At 40.2% G+C, this 17,773-nt stretch overlaps 1 pseudogene; it reads left to right on the top strand.

The window, feature by feature from the left end:
* The first annotated feature begins 9,820 nt into the window (after window positions 1-9,820).
* LOC137772077 (ubiquitin carboxyl-terminal hydrolase 46-like) lies at window positions 9,821-11,086 on the top strand (annotated as a pseudogene).
* The last annotated feature ends 6,687 nt before the right edge of the window (window positions 11,087-17,773 follow it).

Raw genomic sequence — 17,773 nt, 5'->3', positions numbered from 1 at the left:
CAGGAAGGTCAGACTCAGGTTCCTCAGCAAGGTGTCAGTTCATTGAGGCTTGAAGGATGAACAGCCCTCCAGGTAATCAAGGTGAATGCAGAGATACATAGGACAAGGAGGTGGAGCCTCAGTCGTTACCACGGGAAGGAAGATGTCCAGTGCTCTCCTGGAATCCCACCTATTCCACGGACACTGACACCCACATTCTCCCTACTCCTCTATGCCCATAACCCTGAATCTCAGGAAAACACTTGTTTGTTTGTGTTCCCATGTATATGGTCATTTATGTGCACCAATGAAGAGGACTCATACACATCTGTTTTATTCCTTGACATGCCCCTCCACTAGATTCATCTCTTCTCCACCCATATTGGCTGTTAGGTGAAATTCCATAATTATGGTCTCCTTCCTTTATCATAGCCACATAGAATCTCAATCCCCAGTGGAACACAAGTTCTTCTGGGAGTGATATTTCTATGAGCCTCACGGTCAGTGGCATTGCTGGGCCCCCTCATAGGGAAGGCTTTGCTCCCCCACTGAAGGGAATCACTTGCATGCTTCCAGCTCCCATTGGTTCTGTTCTGCTTCTCACAGTTCGTAGTAAACCTATTGATAGTGTCCAGGAGAGTGATCATAAAGTGTAACGCAAGTCAGATCACACTGGAGTTCCCTTTCCTTTGCTGATGGTTATTTTCTTGAGCCTGGACTCTGGAATCCATCTTCTCTTCAATTCCGTTGCCACTTCCTCATCATCTCTGACCTGGACTTGCCCAGGAGCCCGTTTCCCTCATCAATCGTTCTTTGTCTGGGTCCTCCCTGCAGTCACGGCCATTCACGCATAAACCTCCTGTCAAACACGCGTTTCATGTCAGGCACTGTTCTTGTCACTGTGGATACATCAGTGAAGAAAACAGACAAAAATCCCTGCCTTCCTGAAGCTCATGTTTTAGTGAGGGGAGAGAAATAATAAACCAAATAAGGAAGTAAAATATATGGTATATTAGAGGGCAATAAGTGCTATGGAGAAAAATAAAAGTAGGGTGTAGGAGTGATTTAATTAGGAGTGATTTAATTTAATTAGGAGTGATTTAATTAGTGATTTAATTAGTGATTTAATTTAATGTAAGTGCTTGACATTAAGCTTTCTTTTTTTTTTAATAGGGAGCATTTTCTTTTTTCAAATTTTATTTATTTATTTTATTTATGGCTGTGTTGGGTCTTCGTTTCTGTGCGAGGGCTTTCTCTAGTTGTGGCAAGTGGGGGCCACTCTTCATCGCGGTGCGCGGGCCTCTCACTATCGCGGCCTCTCTTGTTGCGGAGCACAGGCTCCAGACGTGCAGGCTCAGTAATTGTGGCTCACGGGCCCAGTTGCTCCGTGGCATGTGGGATCTTCCCAGACCAGGACTCGAACCTGTGTCCCCTGCATTGGCAGGCAGATTCTCAACCACTGCGCCACCAGGGAAGCCCTGACATTAAGCTTTGATTGCCAAGGCTTCCATTTCAAAGACATCCAACTCGAATAAACATATTACCGGCTACACAACTAGATAAAGAGCCAGACCTTCCCACCCATGAATGTCCCCATCTAGAAAGCTCTGGGGGACCTAAGTAAGTGACTGCTTGAGTGACCCTGCCCCTTCCTTCCAACGCCCTCATTCCTGCTCTTATGTTTTAAATTCTTCATTAAAGAGTGACCCACAAAACCCTAGCCACCCCACCCTCAACTCCAATAACACAGAACCCCAGGTCTGAATTCTCTCTCTCTCCACCCATGACTTCTATACGTGGCCCGGGGCATGCAGTGTCCCCTCCAGGACATGTGAGTAATAAACCTTGTTCTTCCAAATTCCCTGATGGTTGTTGCTGAGGTACATCTTGCAATCATAAGAACCACAAGGGCTGTTCCAACCACGAGATTAGCTCCGGTGGGGACAAGTCTGGGGGGGATCCACCCAAGTACTATGGGCCCAGGGGAGTACCCCAGGCATTCCTAGACGACAGCATCACTATCCACAGGCTGAGAAACAACACAGAACAGGTGGACACAAATGGCCTCACTGAAGAGGTAATGTTTCAGCCCAGATTTGAAGGAGTGAGAGAGAGCACCAGGCATCTGGGAGATGAGCTTTCCTGGTGGAGGGACTCTCCAAGGTCTGGCTGGACAATTCTCTTAGTTTTATATAAATGTGTATTGTCCTCAATTATTCTAGGGTGCAATATTCCAGGAAACAGCACACTGTTCAGTTCTGTTGACCAACGTGTTGAACAACCATCACGAGACCCCAGAGGGTGTTCACTTCTTAACCTCCCAGCGACCGATCCACTTTTCCACCTTCCATTCGCCCCCCCCATCCCCATGCAATCTGGCTTCCTCCCCAACTATTTTAGCAATACTCCTAATTTCTTACACTTTATTTATTTATGATGTAAGAGTGGTCATCCATTCTATTTTTTAAAAATTTTATTGGAGTATAGTTGATTTACAATGTTGTGTTAGTTTCAGGTGTACAGCTAAGTGATTCAGTTATACATATACATATATTCATTCTTTTTCAGATTCTTTTCTCATAACATTATCACAGAATATTGAGTAGAGTTCCCTGTGCTACATAGGTCCTTGTTGGTTATCTATCTTATATATAGTAGTATGTGCTTGTTAATCCCAAGCTCCTGATTTATCCCCCCAGCCACCATGTTTCCCCTTTGGTAACCATAAGTTTGTTTTTAATATCTGTAAGTCTGTTTCCAGTTAAAGATTTTTATACAGTAAAAGGTAGAAGTCTCCTTTTCTTTCTTCCAGATGGTTATTAGCATTGACTGACCAAAAGATAAATGATCTTTTAACTACTGAATTGTAACATCGTTTATGCTATATATTAAGTTCCCTAGATGTATAGATCCATTTTTAAAAAATATTTATTTATTTATTTGGTTGTGCTGGGTCTTAGTTGCGGCATGTGGGATCCAGTTCCCTGACCAGGGATCGAACCTGACCCCCTGCAATGGGAGTGTGGAGTCTTAGCCACTGGACCACCAGGGAAGTCCCTATGGATCCATTTTTAAGCTATTATGTTCCATGGCACAGTTGCCATTTCTGTGCCAACACTAACCTGGATCAAGGTGAATTTTTTTAGTAAGTTTTAATATCTGACACAGCAAGTGACCATTCAATGTTTTTCCCAAACTTCTTGGTTATTTTCAGACATATATTCTTCCATATGAATTTAAAAATAATTTTATCCGGTTCCTGATAAAACCACAATGGAATTCAGGTTTAAAGGGCATTACATTTATATATCAGTTTTGGAAAGATGGACATTTTTATAATTAGTCTTCTAGAGGCACATATGTACCGTACTTGTTAGATTTGTTTTTAGGGATTTTATGAATTTGTCACTTTTGCAAATGGGCTATCTTTTTCCTGTCTAATTCTCAATGGCTATCTCATACATCTTATAAAAGCTGTTGTAATTTTTATATATCAAGCATGTATCCAGTCACTTACAAAGTAGCTTATCTTATTACTTTAATATTTCTAGTAGTACTCTGTATGTCTCATATCTCCTGGTGAAAGAATAATATTGTCTGCAAGCAAACATTTTTTTAATCTCATCTTTGGAATTATTTATGATTATTTCCTCCTCTCATTTTAGTGTGACACTTAGAACTTACAAATCAATGTTGACTAATAATGAACATATCGGGCATTTTTGTTTTCCCCGATTTTAATGGAAGCACATTTAGCACTCATTATTTCACAGTGATGTTTGCTGTTGACTTTGAAAAATGATTATATTGGTTCAAATAGTTTTCCTCCCTTCTTACTTACAGTTTTACTAAGAAAGTTCACCAGAATTTATCTAATAGATTAACTTTAATCTATTCATGTAATTATGAGGTTTTCTGTATTCATTTGCTTTTTTTTAAATTAAAAAAATTTTTATTTTATTTTATTTATTTATTTTTGGCTGCATAGGGTCTTCGGTGCTGCACACGGGTTTTTCTCTAGTTGCAGTGAGCGGGGCCTACTCTTCGTTGAGGTGCGCAGGCTTCTCATTGCAGTGGCTTCTCTTGTTGCGGAGCACGGGCTCTAGGCGCATGGGCTTCAGTAGTTGTGGCATGCAGGTTCAGTAGTTGCGGCTCGTGGGCTCTAGAGTGCAGGCTCAGTAGTTGTGGCGCACGGGCTTAGTTGCTCCGAGGTATGTGGGATCTTCCAGGACCAGGGCTCAAAGCAGGCAGATTCTTAACAACTGCGACAGCAGGGAAGCCCTATTCATTTGTTAATTAAAAATTTTGATGTTATTTCTGGAACTCCTGTATATATATCTTTAACCTTTTGAACCAAGACTCCTCTCTGGCTTTCATTTATTGGTATGAAGAAAAAATTTACTATACATACACACATATATTTACGTACTACAGCAGTTCTAGGGACTGCTGAGGGGACACGAAGACTCTTTCAGGGGGTCAGAGAGGATAAAATTATTTAAAAAATAATACAACAATGTTATTTGCTCACATCAATCTCTCACAAGTGTACAGTGGAATTTTCCAGAGGCTACATGACATGTGATATTGCAACAGAGTAAAGACTGAAGCATATTTATGAATTCAGCTGCCTTCTTTTGAGCCAGACATTAAAGAGACTTGGGAAAATGTAAACAATGCTACTTTTCTCATTGAGAAAGAGTCATCTGGGTAAAGACCAAAGAAGAAAGAAAAACTGAAGAGAGAGTAGAACAGGATTTAAGAAGAGCTGCACACTGCATATTCTTATGTGTTAAAAATGCACTTAAAAATAGTTATTTAAAATACTCTTCAGTTGTTGGACTGTGTGTTTTTGGAAAATACACTGCTCAGAGTCAGGACCAAGTGGGCAATTTCTTTGATTTGGTTGCATTAGTTCTTTCTGAGTCTCTGATCACCTTCCGTGACCTCCAAAATACATATGTATCCCCATCTTTCTAGTTATTTTTTAAATTATCTCAGCGATTTTAAAAATAATGTTTTTTTTTTATTACATCTCAGTCCAACGTGATTGGCCAGGACAGGGGAGATGTCGCATGACAAGCTGGAATTCTGAGGGTGGGGCAGTGGGAGTGTTCCCACAGGGAGTGTGCAATGAAGGGGTGCGCTGTCTGCGGAGAAGTTTTAAATGATCATAAAATGGAACAAAAGTCAGCTGCCTTATATTAGCACCATGAGCTAGTTTTTCTAAAGAATATCACTGATTACCTACTCCTCCCTGATGGACATTCTAGATAATTATTACACTCACCTGGAGCAGATTGCTCCCAGTGGCCTGTTCATGACACATCCTGAACACGTGCGGTCATTCAGGGACCCAGACTTCTTCCGTTGAGTGGCTCCAGCATCTCTAAGGGCCTTAGGGCTCTCCTGGATCTCTGCATCCAGTGGCAGACATTCTGGAAAAGTCAAAACTATGGAGACATTAGAAAGATCAGTGGTTGCCAGGGGCTGGGGAGAGGATGGATGAATAGGAAGGGCACAGAGGATATTTAGGGCAGTGAAACTCCTGTTCTATCATGGTGGGTACATATCATTATACATTGCACAAAATGCATAAAATGTACAACACAAAGAGTGAACCCTTAATGTACACTATGGACTTTGGGTGATGTTGATGAGTCCCTGTATGTTCCTCAGTTGTAATAACTGGACCACTCTGGTTGGATGTTGATAGTGGAGGAGGTTGTGCATGTTTGTGAGGAGGAGGTATATGGGAATTCTTTGTACTTTCAGCTCAACTTTGCTGTGAACCCGAAACCATGGTAAAAAGTAAAGTCTATCAAAGAAGGGGAGGGACTTCCCTGGTGGTCTAGTGGTTAAGAATCTGCCTTCCAATGCAGGGGATGCGGGTTTGATTCTTGGTTGGGGAGCTAAGATCCCACATGCCATGGGGCAACTAAGCCCACGTGCCGCAACTACTGAGCCTGTGCTCTAGAGCCCGTGAGCCGCAACTAGAGAAGCCCGCATTCTGCACAAAGGAGCCCGTGAGCTGCAGTGAAAGATCCCGCATGCCACCGTGAAGATCCAGCATGCCGCAGCTAAGACCTGACGCAGCCAAATTAAAAAACAACAACAACAACAACAACAACAAAGGGAAAAAAAAGAGGAAAACGTGCTGCTACAAATATTCTCTTCAAACAAGGGGAAAAAAATCCATATTAAAAAAATGCCAATGAATTAGTCACTATTTATAGTTGATCAATGACCAGGGAAACCTAAGAGAATCCACTGAAAAAGAACTGATAAGAATTCACAAAGTTAGCTGAATATATTGACAACATACAAAAATTGATTCCTTTTCTATAAACCAGCTGTTACCATTACAGAACGTCATGGAAAATACAATAATTAGCAACAGAAACAATAGCAGCTGTGTAAATATTGAAATATACCTACCAGAAATATGCAGACTTTTAAGGACAAAAATCATGAAACTTTACTCACAGGTATAAATGGGATCTGAATCAACAGAGGCACATACTTTGTTCCTAAAGGAAATACTGAAAAATTTAAAGATGTCAACTGTTTTCCAATGATTCTAAAAATTCAGTGCTGCCCACATCAGAATCCCAATGTGATAGATTTATGTTCTGTTATGAATTCTAAAGTACTATTTGGATTGTTTGGCTCTCTCAAAATTAGCATGTACTCACTTATTGAGTTGAGAGGAGGGACCCAACTTTGGTCCCAGGCTACCTGGGTTCAAGCCCAGCTCTGACGTTTTCTACTTGCGGGGACACCAGCAAGGTGCTTACCTTCCCAGCCTCCATTTCCCCATCTGTAAAATAAGGTGACATAATACTGCTTACCTCATACAATTTGTCTTAAGATACATGCATTGATACTGGAAAATATGTCCAGCACAGTGTCTGACAGTAAATGTCAGCTACTACACTTACGTAACAAAAGGGAAAAAATTGTAAGTACTAAGTTAAACAAAGTAAATCACCTCCTTCCCAAAGTCAAATATCAAACAGAGTCTACCTGACTCTGCCAAGGAGGAATGTTTATTTATCTTAAATGTTAACAAAGTGTGCTTCAGGATTTGGCTCTGGTTGCACTGGGGATTTTTCTCAGTTAAGATGAGATCGCTTAATTTATTGTTTTATGGTCATGTCTAAGTGACTGTTATTGTGGTTTTAATATCCTCAGTACTAATTCTTGGAACTAAGGGTATAGGAGGGTGGTGGGTGGAGATAGATATTATTTATCCCAAGACACACAGGATCTCTGGATTCCTGTCCTTAGCGGTATACTCTGGTCACATATGTCCCTTCCGGTTGAGGTTGAAATCTCAGGGCTCCTCTAAGGATTTGGTCTTCTAATTGGTCAACACATACCAGGAGGATGAAAACTCTTAAGGGGTCACTTCTAGATCGAACATCTACACATCCTTTTACCACATACACAAGTGTGGTCACACTGACTCTCGTTTCCTGCCTCCTCTTTCACAAAGACAGAAGACATACTGTCATCCGTCAGAATCTTTGTACAGACCATTGACTCTGATGTACAAATCTCCAGACTTCAAAAAAAATAACAATTTATTTTGTGGTACAGAAAATTTTTTCTGTAGAAAGCGGTTGCTAATTCCTTGCTCTTAGTAAAATCAAAGGAGGACCTAATTTAGCCTGGATGATAAATCATTAAGAATAAATTTGAGGGACTTCCCTGGTGGTCCAGTGGTTAGGACTCTGCACTTCCACTGCCAGGGGTCGGGGTTCGATCTGTGGTCAGGGAACTGAGATCCCTCAAGCCGCACGCCAAAAAAAAAAAAAAAAAAATTGAAAAAAAATTGAAACTTTGAGTGATTTATTATAGAGTGACATCACTACCACAATTTTATTCTTTTCACATCTGCACATTCATGTGACAAGTGTTTTCAGAATTTACATCTATAAGGATGAAAAACATGAATAAAATTGCCTCTTTTTAGCAATAAATGATGTTATCCATGGATATAAAAAATCAAAGAAGGTCCTCTTTCTGCTCGTTAAGAGATGCACTTAACAATAACATTTTATATCATATATTTAAGAAGTATCAAAAATTTATATGCTGGGTCTTTATCCAAAGTTGTAAGCATCTGTACTGGTACACAAAACATCAATGTATTTTATGTTGTAAACTCCTCAAAGCCATTTATTACGTCTTTAATTGCCATTGTGCACGGTTGTCCCTACAAGATTTATGCCCTGAGGGTCATCAAGGAGATGTATGGGTTGATGTACCACTGCCTACTCCTACCACAGGCCACCTGCCAGCCGCCCTCCTACACTTAATGCAGCTCAGACTTCTTGCTACAAGCCGTGAGCTGCAGAGGGAGGCCCAGGATACTGAAAAGGCCATTGGGCACCGGAGACAGTTTCCTTCATCTTGTTCACCAACTCTTGCCTTGAAGTGTGATCCTATCAACGCATCTCTTTTCTGTGTCCTAACATAGGAAGAAGGTAGGAAAATATCAGAAATGCCTGGTTTGCTCCTGAATTCTCCAAAACCGTTTCTCATTGTGTGCACTGTGCTAATTGTGAGCTTCATAATGCTGGGACTCCAGTCCAGGTACCAGTGGGATACAACCCAGAGTTCGGGGACACTTTGTCTGCTTGTAAATTGACTTCATACACCATCTCCCATCAATGGGGTACTCTCATGACCCAGATATATCGGGTACTCTCTCTGGACAGTCTAAGGCCTCCTCTTTCAAGAAGGCATAACTTGTGTTCATCACAATACATTATGCCTCGGGAATAAAATTTTTAACTTTGCATTTGGAAATAATTTCAAGCTTACAGAAACGTTGCAATGATGTATATGCTAGAAGAACACCTGTATACCTTTACCCAGAGCGTCTTATTGTTGACGTGTTACTCCATTTACTTCAGTATACAGTCACTTTAGGAGAATTCTACTCAACAGTGACTTGGGCCAAAGGTCTCAATTTATGGGGCAAAATTTCCAATATGTATGCAAAGTCTTAAACAGCTCATTACATCATATATCCCTTCCCAACTCCAGAGCCCTGGCACAGTCATATACAAATCCAGTGGCAAAACAAGGGCTAACGCGGAGCAACTAGGCCCGTGAGCCACAATTACTGAGCCTGCGCATCTGGAGCCTGTGCTCCGCAACAAGAGAGGCCACGATAGTGAGAGGCCCGTGCACCGCGATGAAGAGTGGCCCCCGCTTGCTGCAACTAGAGAAAGCCCTCGCACAGAAACGAAGACCCAACACAGCCATAAATAAATAAATAAATATTTTTAAAAAAAGAGTAATCTTTAAAAAAAAAAAAAAAAAACAAGGGCTAAGAAAATTATATAAACCCCTCTCTATGTCACAATGAACATGCAGGCTGCATTCGAATGACTGTGGAGCTCTGTCCATATGAAACTGTCATGAGTCCATGAGATCTCCAGGTGATACTCCAGTGGTTTTCTTCCACCACTAGAGGACACCTAAATATCAAGGACTCCCCTTCCATCCTAAGCTTCTTTTCGGCAGGAGTCAAGACTACCAATGTCTACAAATAACAAATGCTGGAGAGAGTGTGGAGAAAAGGGAACTCTCCTACACCGCTGGTGGGAATGTAAATTGGTGTAGCCACTATGGAAAACAGTATGGAGGTTCCTCAAAAACTAAAAATAAAGTTGCCATATGATCCAGCAACCCCACTCCTGGGCATATATCCAGACAAAACTATAATTCAGGCCACCACCGCCGCGCCTGGCCTCCCTGCAAAAGCTCCACCATGGCCGGTCCTGTATTCACCTTATAAAGATGGCAGTGCGGGATTGCTGTGACCTTTAGACTAATGACTGTCTGAAACATCGTCTCCATCTGTAATATGGGCACCAATGCCTCTGCTCTGGAAAAAGACAGTGGTCCAGAGCAGTTTCCAATCAACGAACACTACTTCGGATTGATCAACTTTGGAAACACATGATACTGTAACTCCATGCTTCAGGCCTTGTACTTCTGCCGGCTGTTCTGGGAGAATGCGCTGGCATACAAGGTCCAGGAAAAAAATAAGGAAAACCTGTTGACATGCCTGGCAGACCTTTTCTACAGCACCACCACGCAGAAGAAGAAGGTCAGCGTGGTCCCACCAAAGAAGTTCATTTCGAGGCTGAGAAAAGGAAACAATCTCTTTCATAACTACATGCAGCAGGATGCTCACAAATTTTAAAATTATTTGCTAAACACTGGACATCCAGCAGGAAGAGAAGAAACAAGAGAAAAAAAATGGAAAATTAAAGACTTCCCTGGTGGTCCAGTGGTCAAGACTCCATGCTTCCAATGCATGGGGTGTGGGTTCAATCCTTTGTCAGGGAACTAAGATCCCACGTGTTGCCCGGCGTGGCCAAAAAAATAAAAAGTAAAGTAAAAAAAAAATGGAAAATTAAAAAATGGCAACATGAACAAACATGTGGAGAATAATAAACCAGGACGGGGTCCCTGAGGTTTTTCAGGGAACGCTCACCAATGAAACTCGATGCCTGAACTGTGAAACTGTTATTTACAAAGATGAAGATTTTCTTGACCTTTCTGTGCACGTGGAGCAGAGTGCATCTATTACCCACTGTCTAAGAGACTTCAGCAACACAGAAACACTGTGTAGTGAACAGAAGTATGATTGTGAAATGCGCTGCAATAAACAGGAAGCCCAGAAAAGGATGAGAAGTCAAAAAGCTGCCTATGATTTTGGCCCTGCACCTCAAGCGATTCAAGCACATGAAGCAGCTCTTCAGGTACACCAAGCTATCTTACCGGGTGGTCTTCTTGCTGGAAGCCCGGCTCTTCAACACCTCCCACGAGGCAGTAAACCTGGACCACATGTACGACCTGGTCGCAGTGGTGGTTCACTACGGTGGTGGTTCACTACGGCAGTGGTCCTAATCTTGGGCATTATATTACTATTGTGAAAAGTCATGGCTTCTGGCTTTTGTTTGATGATGACATTGTAGAGAAAGTAGATGCCCAAGCTATTGAAGAATGCTATGGCCTGCTATCGGGTATATCAAAAAATTCAGAATCTGGATATATTTTATTCTATCCGTCAAGAGAATAAGTTAAAGGACTGTGAGACTAATTCAAGTGGGGAAATGTTCAAAGCACTCTTACCTGGTTTCTTTGCAGATGTCCCTCCTCCCCGGCGGCCCACCAGTGGTGTTATTCCGAGTCTCAGGGGTCTGGCTGTGTGACTCTGTCCACCTTTGTTTTTCTGCATGAAGCACTACTCGGGGTTTCATGTTAGTCTGAGGTAGGGTTAACTGCAGTCAGATTGTAACAAGGTTTAGATGAATAATATTTGCTAATTTTAGGATCGGGTACATGCTATGCCACTGGCTGTGTCTAGCTGAATTAGAATGACATTTCTTACAAACGTCCACAAGTCTATTTGGGGTCTTTGCTAATCTTCCTCAATGGCTTCTGGGGTCTCCTTTCAATGCATTCCTTTAACTTGTCGCTGGAAACATTGCTCACCGTTTTTAGCTCCTCTGCCTCTTTTCCGACAGAAGGACAGAAGAATGGGGTAGATGCTCACATTTTAGAGCTGCAACTATAGCTTTAAGTTTGTACGAGTGAAAATGCTTAAAAGTGAGTAACCTTGCCGGTGTTAGAATTCCAGGGGCTGAGGAGGTGTGGAGCTCAGGGCAGGCAAAGCCGAGAGGAGGAAGATTTTGTGTACAGTGGAAAGCTGCTTTTCTTATCTTTCTACCAAAACCAAGTTTCAGGAAAATAACTCTGGGCTCTTTGTTTTTAGTGATGCTTTTCTTCTGTCCTGTGAGTTGTATCTGTCTTTCATCCGGCACTGCTAAGCTTTCCAAGGTATCTTTCTGATCCTGCTGGTAGCAAGGGCTAAGACACCACGGGGACTGCCTTCCACCCAGTTCTCCTTAGTCAGGCAGCACCAACACCCGCCTTCCCCAGGAAGAACGAAGGCGCTGCACCTTTCCTCCCATCTGTCACATGGTACTACTGTTCACGTTTTAGCATTTCAGTCTGTGTACTGAGGCCCTGGCAAGTCCCAGGGCTAACATGAAACCTTCCCTAGAGGAGATACTGGAGTTAAGCTGGGGATTCAGATAGGTAAAAGGAAGTGTCAGTGGGCAGGTGGAGGGATGAACAAAATGGCGTTTCTTTGGCTCAGACTCCCAGGATGCTTGACAAGATGGAGTTTTATGGAAGAACCTCATCTCACCATAGTTCCTTTTACTTTTTTCACTTTTGTTATATACGTATTTATTAAATCATTTGAGTATTGGTACCTTTTATTAAAAGGGTCGATATGGTGTTTTGCTGTTGAGCTGGTTTTTGGTTTCCTACAAGTATTATAAGTTGTAGATCTTGGCTTCCTTTGGGACGACAGTTGACTTCCATATGCTGTAATATACTATGAACCTGTTATTTTGTTACCTAATAAATCAGCGAATGAACATGCAAACTTTTGACATAATGTGAACTAAAATTGAAAATGTTACTGGCCATTTTTGCAACAATTAAGAGCATAGCGCTTTATCTAGATGAAAACTGGATTTCTTACCTTTGAAGTATCTTGAACTGTTTATTGCTCACAACTTCTGTAAGCATGCCAACACTTCATCTATTCATGCTTGAAGTGAAATATTTTACTTTTCACTAGAGAAGACAAAAACAGGATGATCTTCACGTTATACAAGTGATGAATATACACCTTGTCTTGTTTAGAGGTGAATTCATATTTATAAATACTTTGCCTTTTGTCCCTCTACAAAACATATGCAGTAATCCCTTACCTGAAAGGTGAGTTTTTATTTATTTATTTATTTATTTATTTATTTATTTATTTATTGCCACGTTGGGTCTTTGTTGCTGCACGCAGCCTTTCTCTAGTTGTGGCGAGTGGGGGCTACTCTTCGTTGCCATGCGCAGGCTTCTCACTGCGGTGGCTTCTCTTGTTGCAGAGCACAGGCTCTAGGCGCATGGGCTTCAGCAGTTGTGGCTCGCAAGCTCTATAACGCAGGGTCAGTAGTTGTGGTGCACGGGCTTAGTTGCTCTGCAGCATGTGAGATCTTCCCAGACCAGGGGTCGAAGCCGTGTCCCCTGCATTGGCAGGCAGATTCTTAACCACTGCGCCACCAGGGAAGCTCCTTTATTCTGTTTTTAGGGAGGAACACTTTCCAACTGAAGGTGACTGATATAGGGGGCTGTTTGTACTATACATAATCCATATATTTGACTGCAGGTTGCAAAGTTTGAAAAAATGATGGATGATACCTAATATATTTGGAACTGATACATGAGAAAAACTATTGAAATTATCTCTGAAATGAAAAAAAACTATAATTCAAAAAGATACATGCACCCCTTTGTTCATAGTAGCACTATTCACAATAGCCAAGACATGGGAACAACCTAGATGTCCATCGACAGATGAATGGATAAAGAAGATGTGATCTATCTATCTATCTATCTATTTATCTATCATCTAACTATCTCCATCTATCTCTATCTATCTATCTATCTACAGTGGAATACTACTCAGCCATAAAAAATGAAATAATGCCATTTGATACTAAGTGAAGTAAGTCAGAAAGAGAAAAACAAATACCATATGATATCACTTATAGTGGAATCTAAAATATGACACAAGTGAATTTATCTATAATATAAAACAAAAACAGACTCACAGACATAGAGAACAGACTTGTGGTTGTCGAGGGGGAGGAGAGGAAGGAGGGTTGGATTGGGAGTTTGGGATTAGCAGTTGCAAACTATTGTATATAGAATGATAAACAACAAGGTCCTACTGTATAGCACAGGGAACTATATTCAATACCTTGTGATAAACCATAATGGAAAAGAATATGAAAAAGAATGTGTATATATGTATAACCGAATCACTTTGCTGTACAGCAGAAACTAAAACAACATTGTAAATCAACTATACTTCAATAAAATAAATTTTTTAAAAAAGACTGCCATACCAGAACTACAATCCTGCAGCCTGTGGAACAAAAACCACATTCACAGAAAGAGAGACAAGATGAAAAGACAGAGGGCTATGTACCAGATGAAGGAACAAGATAAAACCCCAGAAAAACAACTAAATGAAGTGGGGATAGGCAACCTTCCAGAAAAAGAATTCAGAATAATGATAGTGAAGATGATCCAGGACCTCGGAAAATGAATGGAGGCAAAGATCGAGAAGATGCAAGAAATGTTTAACAAAGACCTAGAAGAATTAAAGAACAAACAAACAAACAAACAGAGATGAACAATACAATAACTGAAATGAAAACTACACTAGAAGGAATCAATAGCAGAATAACTGAGGCAGAAAAACGGATAAGTGACCTGGAAGAGAGAATGGTGGAATTCACTGCTGCGGAACAGAATAAAGAAAAAAGAATGAAAAGAAATGAAGACAGCCTAAGAGACCTCTGGGACAACATTAAACGCAACAACCTTCGCATTATAGGGGTCTCAGAAGGAGAAGAGAGGGAGAAAGGACCCGAGAAAATATTTGAAGAGATTATAGTCGAAAACTTCCCTAATATGGGAAAGGAAATAGCCACCCAAGTCCAGGAAGTGCAGAGAGTCCCACACAGGATAAACCCAAGGAGAAACACACTGTGACACATAGTCATCAAATTGGCAAAAATTAAAGGCAAAGAAAAATTATTAAAAACAGCAAGGGAAAAATGACAAATAACATACAAGGGAACTCCCATAAGGTTAACAGCTGATTTCTCAGCAGAAACTCTACAAGCCAGAAGGGAGTGGCACGATATACTTAAAGAGATGAAAGGGAAGAACGTACAACCAAGATTACTCTACCCGGCAAGGATCTCATTCAGATTTGATGGAGAAATCAAAAGCTTTACAGACAAGCAAAAGCTAAGAGAATTCAGCACCACCAAACCAGCTCTACAACAAATGCTAAAGGAACTTCTCTAAGTGGGAAACACAAGAGAAGAAAAGGACCTACAAAAACAAACCCAAAACAATTCAGAAAATCGTCATAGGAACATACATATCGATAATTACCTTAAACATGAATGGATTAAATGCTCCAACCAAAAGACACAGGCTTGTTGAATGGATACAAAAACAAGACCCATATATATGCTGTCTACAAGAGACCCACTTCAGACCTAGGGACACATTCAGACTGAAAGTGAGGGGATGGCAAAAGATATTCCATGCAAATGGAAATCAAAAGAAAGCTGGAGTAGCAATACTCATATCAGATAAAATAGACTTTAAAATAAAGAATGTTACCAGAGACAAGGAAGGACACTACATAATGATCAAGGGATCAATCCAAGAAGAAGATATAACAATTATAAATATATATGCACACAACATAGGAGCACCTCAATACATAAGGCAACTGCTAACAGCCATAAAAGAGGAAACTGACAGTAACACAATAATAGTGGCAGACATTAACACCTCACTTACACCAATGGACAGATCATCCAAAATGAAAATAAATAAGGAAACAGGAGATTTAAATGACACAATAGACCAGATAGATTTAATTGATATTTATAGGACATTCCATCCAAAAACAGCAGATTACACTTTCTTCTCAAGTGCACATGGAACATTCTCCAGGATAGATCACATCTTGGGTCACAAATCAAGCCTCAGTAAGTTTAATAAAATTGAAATCATATCAAGCATCTTTTCCGACCACAACACTATGAGATTAGAAATGAATTACAGGGAAAAAAACATGAAAAACACAAACAAATGGAGGCTAAACAATCTGTTACTAAATAACCAAGAGATCACTGAAGAAATCAAAGAGGAAATAAAAAATACCTAGAGACAAATGACAATGAAAACACGACGATCCAAAACTTACGGGATGCAGCAAAAGCGGTTCTAAGAGGGAAGTGTATGGCTATACAAGCCTACCTCAAGAAACAAGAAAAATCTCAAATAAGTAATCTAACCTTACACCTAAAGGAACTAGAGAAAGAAGAACAAACAAAACCCAAAGTTAATAGAAGGAAAGAAATCATAAAGATCAGAGTAGAAATAAATGAAATAGAAACAAAGAAAACAATAGCAAAGATCAATAAAACTAAAAGATGGTTCTTTGAGAAGGTAAACAAAATTGATAAACCATTAGCCAGACTCATCAAGAAAAAGAGGGAGAGGACTCAAATCAATAAAATTAGAAATGAAAAAGTAGAAGTTACAACAGACACCACAGAAATACAAAGCATCCTAAGAGACTACTACAAGCAACTCTATGCCAATAAAATGGACAACCTGGAAGAAATGGACAAATTCTTACAAAGATATAACCTTCCAAGATTGAACCAAGACTGAACCAGGAAGAAATAGAAAATATGAACAGACCAATCACAAGTAATGAAATTGAAACTGTGATTAAAAATCTTCCAACAAACAAAAGTCCAGGACCAGACAGCTTCACAGGTGAATTCTATCAAACATTTAGAGAAGAGCTAACACCCATGCTTTTCAAACTCTTACAAAAAATTGCAGAGGAAGGAACACTCCCAAACTCATTCTATGAGGCCACCATCACCCTGATACTAAAACCAGACAAAGATACTACAAAAAAAGAAAATTACAGACCAATATCACTGATGAATACAGATGCAAAAATCCTCAACAAAATACTAGCAAACAGAATCCAACAACACATTAAAAGGATCATACACCATGATCAAGTGGGATTTATCCCAGGGATGCGAGGATTCTTCAATATACGCAAATCAATCAATGCGATACACCATATTAACAGATTGAAGAATAAAAACCATATGATCATCTCAATAGATGCAGAAAAAGCTTTTGACAAAATTCAACACCCATTTATGATAAAAAACTCTCCAGAAAGTGGGCATAGAGGGAACCTACCTCAACATAATAAAGGCCATATATGACAAACCCACAGCAAACATCATTCTCAATGGTGAAAAACTGAAAGCATTTCCTCTAAGATCAGGAACGAGACAAGGATGTCCACTCTCGCCACTATTATTCAACATAGTTTTGGAAGTCCTAGCCATGGCAATCAGAGAAGAAAAAGAAATAAAAGGAATACAAATTGGAAAAGAAGGGTAAAACCGTCACTGTTTGCAGATGACATGATACTATACATAGAGGATCCTAAAGATGCCACCAGAAAACTACTAAAGCTAATCAATGAATTTAGTAAAGTTTCAGGATACAAAATTAATGCACAGAAATCTCTTGCATTCCTATACATTAATGATGAAGAATCTGAAAGAGAAATTAAGGAAACACTCCCATTTACCATTGCAACAAAAAGAATAAAATACCTAGGAATAAACCTACCTAGGGAGACAAAAGACCTGTATGCAGAAAACTATAAGACACTGATGAAAGAAATTAAAGATGATACCAACAGATGGAGAGATATACCATGTTCTTGGACTGGAAGAATCAATATTGTGAAAATGACTATACTACCCAAAACAATCTATAGATTCAATGCAATCCGTATCAAATTACCAATGGCATATTTTACAGAACTAGAACAAAAAATCTTAAAATTTGTATGGAGACACAAAAGACCCCAAATAGCCAAAGCAGTCTTGAGGGAAAAAAATGGAGCTGGAGGAATCAGACTCCCTGGCTTCAGATTACACTATAAAGCTACAGTAATCAAGACAATATGGTACTGGCACAAAAACAGAAACATAGATCAATGGAAAAAGATAGAAAGCCCAGAGGTAAACCCACGCACCTATGGTCAACTAATCTA

Source organism: Eschrichtius robustus, chromosome 11 (genome assembly GCF_028021215.1).
Source record: "Eschrichtius robustus isolate mEscRob2 chromosome 11, mEscRob2.pri, whole genome shotgun sequence".
Taxonomy (NCBI): domain Eukaryota; kingdom Metazoa; phylum Chordata; class Mammalia; order Artiodactyla; family Eschrichtiidae; genus Eschrichtius; species Eschrichtius robustus.
Note: the sequence above shows the minus strand (reverse complement) of the source record. Positions and strands in the feature narration are given on the sequence as shown.